Here is a 10,920-nt window from a genome sequence, read left to right on the forward strand (position 1 = left end):
GAGCACTTAGAGCTTTGTCAGATGTCAAAGAGGCCAAGGTCATCCACTGCATCCAGGGTCATTGAGAGTTGTCTTGATTTTTGTTTTGCCACTGGACTTTGATGACTCTGAAAGATAGAGTAAAGCTGATGACTTTGTGCTGCTATACCTCACTTATATCCAATTCATATGAAAATCAAGACCACTGCATGCCATCATTGGTCCTCTTTGAAATGAAGGATGAACAACAATTACTATAGCAGGTACCACCATCCTCCTATCCTTCAGGCTTGCAATCTAAGAGTCATCCTAGACTCCTCACTACCTCTAACTCCCCCCACCCCAGTATCCAAGCTGTTGTCAAGGCCTGTCAATTTCACCTCTGCAGCATCTCTTAGATAAGCCCCCTTCTCTCCTTTGACACTGCCCCCACCCTGGTGCAGATCCCGGTCACCTCACACCTGGACCATTGCAGTAGTCTGAGGGTAGGTCTGCCTGCCTCAAATCTTTCCCTACTCTAGTTCATCCTCCATTCAGCCACTAAAATGATTTTTAAATGTGACTATGTCACCACCACCTCCACCTACTCCATACATTCCAGTGACTCCCTATTGCCTCCAGGATCAGCAAAATATTCTGTTTGTCATTCAAAGCCCTTCATAACCTAGCCCCCTCCTACCTTTCCAGTCTTCTTACACCTTACTCTCTGCTACACCCTCTTTGAACCAGTGACACTGGCCTCCTGGCTGTTCTGTGAATAAGACATTCCATCTTCTGACTCCAGGCATTTTCTCCAGTTCTCTTACCTGGAGCGCTCTCCCTCCTCATCTCCCACTCTGGACTTCCCTGACTTCCTTCAAGTCCCAATTAAAATCCCACCTTCTACAGGAAGCCTTCCCCAACCTCTCTCAATTCTGGTACCTTCCCTCTGAGATTATCTCTAATTTATCCTGTCTATATCTTGTTTGTATATATTTGTTTGCTTGTTGTCTCCTTTATTAGATTGTAAACTTTTCGAGGGAAGGGACTATCTTTTGCTTTTCTTCATATATCCCCAGAGCTAAACCTTGTGACTGCTACATAGTAGACACCTAAATGCTGAATGACATAAGTCAGGTTCATTGTTTCTTCTAGCACAATAACATTCCATTACATTTATGTACTAACAGTATGTTTAGCCATTCCTCAAATAATGTGCCTCTACTTTGTTTCCAGGTCTTTGCTATCACAAAAAGTACTGCTATAAATATTTTAGTGTGTATGGTGCTTTCTTTTTGTCATTGACCTCCGTGCGGTATATGCCTAGCAATAGAATTGATCAGTCGAAGGTCATTGTGATTTCAGTCACTCTTCTTTGCATAATTCCAAATTGATTTCCAGAATGGTTGTATCAATTCACAGCTCCACCAACAATGCATCAGTGTGCCTATCTTTCCACAACCCCTCCATCATTGACTGCTCTCATCTTTAGTCATCTTTGCCAATTTGCTGGGGGTGATATAAAACCTCAGAGTTATTTTAATATTCATTTCACTTATTAGTGATTTAGGACATACTTTATATAGTTGTTCATCATTTTCAAATCTTTTGAGAAATTGTTTCATATCCTTTGGCGTTTGAAATAAAGTACAGTGAAAGTTTAATCAATCAGACTGGGAGATTGCTTTTGCTCTTATATAGTTCTATTAGTTGTCTACTATCTTGGAAATCTTACCCTTACCAAAGATTGTTGACACAAAGCTTTTTTTTTTCTCCCCTATCATTGGTCAATATTGTTCTCAATTAGTTGGATGAAGGCATAGAAAGAAAAAGTCAAATTTGTATGTCATAACTAGATAATAGATAGCTAACAGTTTGGATGATGGAGTCAAGAACCAGTCGGTTAGTCAACTAGCATTTATAACACACCCACTATGTGCCAGGCACATACCAAGCTCTGGGGATACAAAGGGAGGTAAAAAACAGACTCTGATTTCAAGGAGCTCACGGTCCAAAGGGGAACTTCTGAAGCAGGGAAGTATGGGGAGTGAGGACTGGGTGTGTGTGTGTGTGACATGGTCGGACCTAAGCTTTATTAAAATAATGACAACAATAACACCTAGTATTTACGTAGCACTTTAAAGTCCTTACAAATATTGTTTCATTTGATCCTTACAAAAACTCTGAAAGGTAGGTGCTATTATTATCCCCATTTTACAGATGAGGAAATGATGCAGAGGTAGAGTGATTTGCCCAGGGTCACATAGCTAATAAGTGTCTGGGGCTGGATTTGAACCCAGGTCCTCCTGACTCCAGGACCAATGCTCTTTCAACTGGTTGGAGGGTGTATTGGAACAAGGGGAGAGATTAGAACAAGAAAGACAAGTTAGAAGGCTATTGCAGTAGACCAGAGGAGGGGTGATGGGGCCTTTAACTGAGGTTGTGGTGTGTGAGTGGAGTAAAGAGGATGTACATGAGACATGTTGCAAATGTAGAAAGGACGAGATTTAGCAATGAGTTGGCTATGTGAAGGAAGGTACAGTGAGAGTTGGTCAATCAATCAGTAAACATTGATTAAGCACCTACTGTGTGCCAAGCTCTGTGTTAAGTGCTAAGGATACAAAAAGAGGCAAAAGACAATCCCTGCCCCCAAAGAGCTCACCATACGAGGAGGGAGAAGCAACAAACAAGCCAATGTATACAAATAAGATATATGTAGGATAAATGGGAAATCTTTAAAAGACAGAAGGCATTGAATTAAGAGAGACTGAGGAATGCTTCCTTTAGAAGGTGGGATTTTAGTTGGGACTTAAAGGAAACCAGGGAAGCCAGGAGACAGAGATGAGTTGGGGTTGGCATCAAAGTTTGGGGTCAGAGAGACAAGGACAATGGTGGTGCCCTCAGCAGTGATAAGGAAGTTCAGAAGGGGGCAGATTTGGGGGGGAATAGGATAAATTCTCAACCTCTCTATCACTACTGAGGTCACCATCATTCTCCTTGGAGATATGGAAGATAATGAGATCACCAAGCAAGATAAAAGAGAATAACAATATAGATATAGAGTATAGATAATATGAGAAAAGGCTGCAGGACAGAGCCTGGAGGGCACCTGTCTTTAGAGGATGTGACCTGGATGAAGAGCCAGTAGGGGAGAATGACAAAAAGTGATCAAACAGTAAAAGAACCAGGAGTGAGCCATGTCACAAAAACATAGAGAAGAGAGAATGTCCCAATCCAAAAGGCAAAGGTGATAAACACTGTCACGTTCTGCAGAAAGGTCAAGAATGAGGATGAGGAAGGCATCAGATTCGGGGATGGAGAGCTCACTGGTGGTTTCAGAGAAGCCTCCAGTTGAATGATTGATATAAAGAGCCAGACTGCAGAGATTTTTAAGCAAGTGAGAGGAAATGAAATGTAGACACCCATGGGGAGATGGCTTTCTTATGGAGTCTAGCCACAAAGGGAAGGTGATGGTCAGGTCAAGGGAAGGTTTTTCAAGGATTAGGAGATAAGGGAGCATTTGTAGGGAGCACAGGAACCAGTAGATAGAGATTAAGGATGAGAGGGAAGCAGGGGGGAAGGATGATAGTGGGAGCAATTCTCAGAGAAATTTGGTGGCAATGAGATCAAGGTCATTGCTAGGCAATGTCCTATGGTGCGCTCACATGCACATGCGCACACACACATACTGCGATGGTGTTTGTCAGAAATACAACACAAGCGACAATCAAGTTTGTTAGTTGTGGAAAAGCAATATGTGACATTTTTTTCCCCTTTGTGAAAGTTATGTTTTCACCTACTCATTGAGCATTAAATGCTAAAGGCAGAAAACCTTCGCAAACATTCTGAGCCTCTTCATTCTGCAGTGGGAAGCCAACTCTTACCCCATTTTCTCACACTGCTGTCCCACAGAGGTGGGAAAGGGGGCATAGCCTATCCTAAAGCAGTGTCATAGACAAGATGGCAGATAGCTGATAGAGTAGATGAGACTTTGGACATGTAGTCAGAGAAGATCTAGATTCGAATCCCATCTCAGATCCTTACTAGTTGTGTGACCAGGGGCAAGTCACTTCCCTGTGCCTCAGTTTCCTCATTTATAAAATAAGGGGGTTGGAATCAATGGCCTTCAGGACCTTCCGTCTTTCGCCCTATGATCTTATGACCTTCTCTCTTCTCCAATCTGATTCTCCAAAGATGTTGGCCAATTCCTTTCCCAATCTGGGAAGGCCATTCCTCTCCTCTGATCCCCGATTCCTTGCTCCCCCTCACTTCCCGCCCCAGACATCCACACCTAGATTAGGTTCCTCACCACCTCCTCTGAGGTGTGGCAAGGATGGCAGATAAGAGGGAGTCAGCCCTTCTCAGAGCTCCTTGGGAAGGAAGGCACTAGATAAATAAAAACAATTACATTCAAGCAAAGCTTACCAGGAAGACCTGAAGAGCAAGCAAGGCCCAGTACCCCTCCCATCTCCCTCACCCACCCTCTGAGCCATCAACTCCAAAACGATTTTCTGGGCCCCAGTGACAAAGTCAAAAAATTGGAGTGACGGCCCTCCCCGGTGGCTGACCTAAATCCTTTCCACTGTGATTGGAAATTGGTCATCCAGCCTTTGTTTAAAGATCTCCAGTGAAGTGGATGTGCCAGCTCCAAGGTAGCCCGTGCCATTGTGGAATAGCTTGAATCATTAGGAAGTTTGGGGAGGTTTTTTTCCTGATATCAGACCTAAAGCTGCCTCTTTGCAATTTCCACCCAGTTTCCACCTATCCACTAGGTGCTCCTAGAAAAAAAAAGAAAAAAAAAAGCTAATCCTTTTTTTTAATATGACCACCTTTTAACTATTAGTTCCCCTTTACTCTCTTCCATAGGTTGAACACCGACAACTCCTTCAACTGATCATAGGAAGGAAACAAGTATTTATTAAGAGCCTGTGAGGTAGGTTGTATTATTACTCCCATTTTACAGTTGAGGAAACTGAGGCAGAAGTGACTTGCCTAGGATCACACAGCAAGTAGCTGTGTTTGCATTTGAACCCAAGTCTTCCCAACTCCCAGTCATAAATTTCTCCCACCCAAAGTCACAAAAATAGTATTTGATTAGGGTAGGATTTGAACAAAGATCCTCCAACTTCAAACCCAGGGCTCTTTCAAATGATTCTCCAGTCCTCTCTCTTTCTCTCCTCCAGGCGTTCCAGCTTCTCAATGTCCCTCCAAAATTATGGTGCCCTTGGGGCAGCTAGGTGGTGCAGTGGATAGAGCACCGGCACTAAAATCAGGAGGACCTGAATTCAGATTTGGCCTCAGATCAAACATTTGACACTTACTAGCTGTGTGACCCTGGGCAAGTCACTTAACCCCAATTGCCTAAAAATTAAAAAAAAAATTATGGTGCCCAGAATTGGGAAGAGTCCTCCAGATGGAGTCAGCTGAGGGCAGAGGCCAGAAAGATGATCACCTCCCAAAAGAATCTAATTCAGGTGAGTCATTCGGTAGACAAACAGGGACACCGAACCCTAAGTGGAAACTTCCTTTCAGCTAATGTCACCTCGGGGATCATCTTGCCCAATATCCTCCTTTTAGGGATAAACAATAGTTGATACTGACAAGTGATTGATAGGATTTCCCTTGAGTGGTTGAGTGGTTAAGTGGGCGAGTGGAGGATTCCAAGGCTGGGCTGGTTCCAGCAAACTCTTCTGGAGTATCCCGGGTCTATGCAGGTAGTAATCTACCTCCTCCTTCTCCTCCTGGGTGATTCCCTCCTTAACTTTGGGTCAGTGAATCCTTCTTTTCCTCTAACATAGAGCGCAAGCACCATCTTTGGCATAAAACTTCCATACACATTCCTTCCTCACCACCAAATGCCCTCCCTTCCAAATTACTTTGATTTCATTTTTATTCATTCACTATACATGTCTGTACTTTAAAGAGGCCATTCTTTGCCTCATTTCTCATCTAGCCTTAATGGCTGAACGGGTGTTGCCTCAGTCAAACTGAGACATGGTAGACCACAGCTTAAAAAGGCCAAGGTCTTCCACTGCATCTGGGGCCTTCTCCAGTTGTCCTGATCTATATCTTGCCATTGGACCCAGATGGCTCACGAGGAGAGCGTGAAGCTGGTGACTTTGCGCAGCCCTGCCTCACTTCAATCCAATTCACTTGCAAGTCATGGCATCATCTTCCCGATGTCATGGTCCTCTTCAAGAATGAAGGACAAACAACAGCAATGACAATGATTATTGCCCATTTTTTCCCAAGGGTGTGCCACAGAGACTCTCCGCATTGGATGGGGGCAGTGCTCTGTGTTGTTTTTTACATTTTGTGGGTATCAGTGCTACACGGGGGCTCGGCATGCAAAGCTCTTTACCACCTAGTTCCAACTCACCTCTTCAGCCTTATCACACTCTCCTCCCTTTCACACACTCTGCAATTCAGCCAAAAGAGCCTTATCTGTTCCTCATGCATGACACTCCATCTCCCACCTCCATGACTTCACACAGGCTGTGCCTTATACCTGGAACACCCTCTCTCCTCACCTCTGTCTTCTAGCATCTTCACAGGTCATGGGCTCTAGGCCCTCCTCCATACTCCTTGAAGATTCTGTCCAGTTTCTCAATGCCGTTCCTTAAATAGATTACCCAGAACTAAATATAATCAATCAATAAACATTTATTAAGTGCCTACTATGTGCCAAGCACTGTGGTAAGTGCTAGGGACACAAAAAGAGGCAAAAGACAGTCCTTGCTCTCAAGGAGCTTGCAACTTCAGAGCTGGTCTGACCAGGGCAGAATAAAGCAGGCCAAGAAGAAGATCTGAGTTCAAATCCAGCTTCAGACACTTACTTGCTAAGTGACCCTAGAAAAGTCACCTAACCTCTTTGTGCCTCTGTTTCCTTATGTGTAAAATCAGGACAACATCCCCTGCCTCCCTGGATTGTTGTAAGAATCAACTGAGATGATATTTGTAAAAATCACCCAGCCTAGTATATGGCACATAGTAGGCTCTTTATAAATGCTTATTCCCTTCACTTCCCCATATTGTCTCCCATGACAGAATGTAAGCCTCTCAAGAGCAGGGACTATTTCAATTTTGTTTCTTGTGTCTCTGGCACTAAGCATAATACCTGTCACATAGTAGTTATTTGTTTCAGTCTTGTCCGACTCTTCATGACCCATTTGAGGTTTTCTTGGCAAAGATACTGGAGTGGTTTGTCATTTCATTCTCCAGGCATATAGTAAGTGATAAAAGATGCTTATGGATCGGTTGGTCATTTGTAAACCTTATGGCACTATACAAATGTGAGATGAGGCAAGATTGGGTGCACAGAGAACAATTAGAATATTGAGATAGCTGGGAGATGAGGTATCAGAGACCTGAATTCAGGCGGTGGCCATGGGGATGGAAAGCTGGAGATGTTTTGGAAATGGATTCAAGAAGATCTGAACCCTGGCTGGATGTGAGAGATACAGGGCTACAAGGTTTTAAACCTGAGTATCTGAAAGGTTACTGTCACCTTTAAGACAGGGCAGTTGGGAGGTGTGGTGGGTTTAAGGGGGAAGGCATTGAGTTCAGTTTGGGACATGGAGAGTTGGAGATGAAGATGGAGATATCCAGGCACAGGAGCCTTGGGGACAGAAGATGGTTGGGGCGATGGACAGCATAGATAAAGGTGATCTTGGAAATCATAACAATGAATGAGACCACCAAGGGAAGGGGGTAGAGAAAGAAGCAAGCCTGGGACATGGCTTGGGGGGCACCCACATTGAAAAGACAACAGTAAGAGAGACAATGAAAGAGACAGAGGGGCAGCCATCAGCTCCCAGGGCACCCTTGGTCCTAGTGTGAGGGGGTGCTCAGGGTCATTTCGATGTCTCCCTTCCTGTCCCATTTAGGAGTCTGTGAACATAGTCCCAGGTTCCTCCAGACTGCTGATGCTTTAGGGAGCCCCATCGGCATGCCACTTTACAGACGACAAAACCCTCTGTCATTCTTCCTTTCCCTTATGCAGACCTCCCAACAGCCCTGTGAAGCTGGTGGCCTTATCCCTGTGTGACAGATTTAGAAACCGAGTCCTGGAGAGATGAAGAACTGTGAAGACCAGAGATCGGGGGGTTGAGATCCAGGCCTGGCTCTGCCACTGACCAGCCATGAAACCCTGGGCTATGGGACTTAAAGATTTTCAGAGCATTTTCTTCCCCCTCATTCAAAGTCCCACTGGGTCATCCAGCTAGCAAGTATCAGACCCCAGATACTCAGTCTCTTGGCCCCAAGTCTAAAGCATTAGACCAAGCAGTTATATGTCACAGTGGGTAGAGTTTTAATGTAGAGTCAGGAAGATCTGAGTTCAAATCTTCCCCAGACACTTCCTAACTGTGTGACCCTGGGCATCACACTTAGCCTCTCAGCCTCAAATTACCCATCTGAAAAATAGGAGTAATAAAATATTGCTTACTTTACAGGGTTCTATAAAACATCAAATCTCATAGAAATGTGTGTCAATGTTATTCATATTATTACATTGGGGAGGGTTTTTTTGGGGGGGGCAGGGTCAGGCACCTTAGGCCCACCATGGAAGAAGCAGGCCCACACCCAGAGAGGTGGAAACATGGGAGCTGGAGGGGAGGAGAGGAGGCTGGAGAGAGCATCGGGCCCATAAAAATAAAGTATAATGGGCAAAGCAGTTTCTCTCAGTCATTAAGAAAGCTGTTAATTAGGGGCCCCAGAATAGGAACTAAAAACAAACACCAGGTTGGTTGTGGGAACCGGAGATTTGGGCTGGGGATAGCACCCAGGAAGGAGTCCCAGAGGTGCAGGGTGTTAACTGTCTCTATGTCCTATCATTAGGGAGCTGAGAAATCACCCCACATCAAAGGCAGCCAGGGAGGAATGCAGGTGACTGCCATCAGACCTGGGAATGGTGATGCAAAGGATTGCCAGTCCTGCCAAGCCTTGTGTGCCTAACCTCCTTAGGCATGAAGAATATGAACTGTGCTGGGGAGAACGCAGGGCGGGGACAGCCATCTTCTGTCCACTTGGGATGTTCCCTCCAGCTGGTCTTTCACCTCTACCTCCCAAGACTCTAGCAAAGCATGAGTCAAAGGATGACTTCCTCTAAGGTATCTGCCCCTGGCCTGAAGTGGACAGGAGGGACCTTACCGTTGAAAGAGACTCAATGAACATCCCACCCATCCACCCCATCCCAAACGCTACAACCCAGACAAACTGGCCTTCTCTCTGTTCCTCACACGTGAGGCTCCCATCACCCAGAGCCCATCTCCATGCCTTTGAACTCCTCGTTGCCCACGCCTGGAATGCACTCCCTCCTCATTTCCTCTCCCCCCACCATGGAGTCCCTCTCTTCCTTTAGGACAAAGCTCAGGTACCACCTTCTGCATGATCCTTTCCTGATCTCCCAACAGCTAATGCCCTTCCTCTAGAATTATCTTGAATTTAATTTATTATTATGAATTTATTAATAATTTAATATTTGTAGAGATTTATACTAATTCACCTTATATTTATGCTACATGATAGTTGTGCGCTTTTTGTCTACTCCATTAGAACGTAAGCCCCTGGGGAGTAGAGATTGTCTCAGTCTTTGTATTTGTGCCTCTAGTGTCTAATTCTGGGCTTGGCACATAGTAGGTGCTTAATAAATACTTGTTGGTTGATGTCATTTAAAACCCTGCTGGAAAGGGGAGTTATTGGAATCCCATCCCCAGCTTGGGATACAGAGGGTTGCCCAATCAACCCATGTGCATTTATTAAATGCCTACTATGTCCCAGGTACTAAGAATACAAGAGTAAAAATTACCTGCAAGGAGTTTATAGTCTATGGCAGATACAATACGTACTTCATATAAGTACAAGGTGACTTCTCCGGAAGAAGGGAATTAGCAGCCTGAGATGGGGGACATGGAACACAAAAGACATCTTTTGAGCTGAGCTTGGAAGGAAATTAGGTATTTGAACAATCATAGTGTATTCTAGCTGTGAGAAAGGCCAGAGCAAAAGTTCTGAGGTGGGAAATGGAGCAAAGTGTGTGAGAAAGGCAAGCAGGCCAGTCTGACAAGGCTAAAGAGTGAACAAAGGAGAGTCATGTAGAATCAGACAGTAAAGGGGTTGGAGCCAGGCTGGTCTCCGTGACCCAGGGCCAAAGGAGTATCGTGAGGAGATTGCTGGGTCTGGAGTCACACAACCTGGGCTTGAACGTTGATACCACTCTTGTGACATTGGACAAGTAATTTCTGGACCTGCTTTTGATTAGATGTCCTCTGGAGTCTGTGATCCCATGCTCCTGTGTTAGGTGTACCTCTGTGGATGACTCATGAAAAGACACAGACAGAATGTCTTCCACCTGACCTCTAGGGCTCTTCCCAGACCTAAAATCAAACGATCAACAAACGTTTATTAAGCATTTGCTAATCTTCCAGTCACTAGGCTAGGCTCTGAGAATACAAAAGCAATAAATGAAATCTCCCCATTCTCTACTTTCTATCCCTGGGAACCCCATTCTCCTTGCCTGACCACAAACTGACCTCTAACGCTAACATGAGCTATTAGTCACTAGAGAAACAAAATGTGGATTGCTCCATGAAGCCCGTCCACACTGCTGGATATAAGAGGTCGGAGCAATCCAGCAATTCCCAAAGGTTTATGGAGATCTTTTCATGGGCCCAGACCTGTGGGCAACCCAGCAAAGATGGTACCATAAGTCTAACTGAGAAACAAGACAATGTCTGGTCATGTGAGTGCAGTCAGAAATCGCAGTAATCAGTGGAGACTTCCTGGAGGAGGTGGCTCTTTAAGGATTTGGACTTTCAAAAATTTGATTGGATGGAGGAGGTTATGGAGACTGCAGACTGGTTGGCAGAATGAGCAATGGATTAACGAGGTGGGGGGAGAGTTTTCAAAAGGTATGGTGTGTGTGTGTGTGTGTGTGTGTGTGTGTGTGTGTGTGTGTGTGTG

This window comes from Vombatus ursinus, unplaced genomic scaffold, assembly GCF_900497805.2.
Source record: "Vombatus ursinus unplaced genomic scaffold, bare-nosed wombat genome assembly UNPS02014837.1, whole genome shotgun sequence".
NCBI classification, from domain to species: domain Eukaryota; kingdom Metazoa; phylum Chordata; class Mammalia; order Diprotodontia; family Vombatidae; genus Vombatus; species Vombatus ursinus.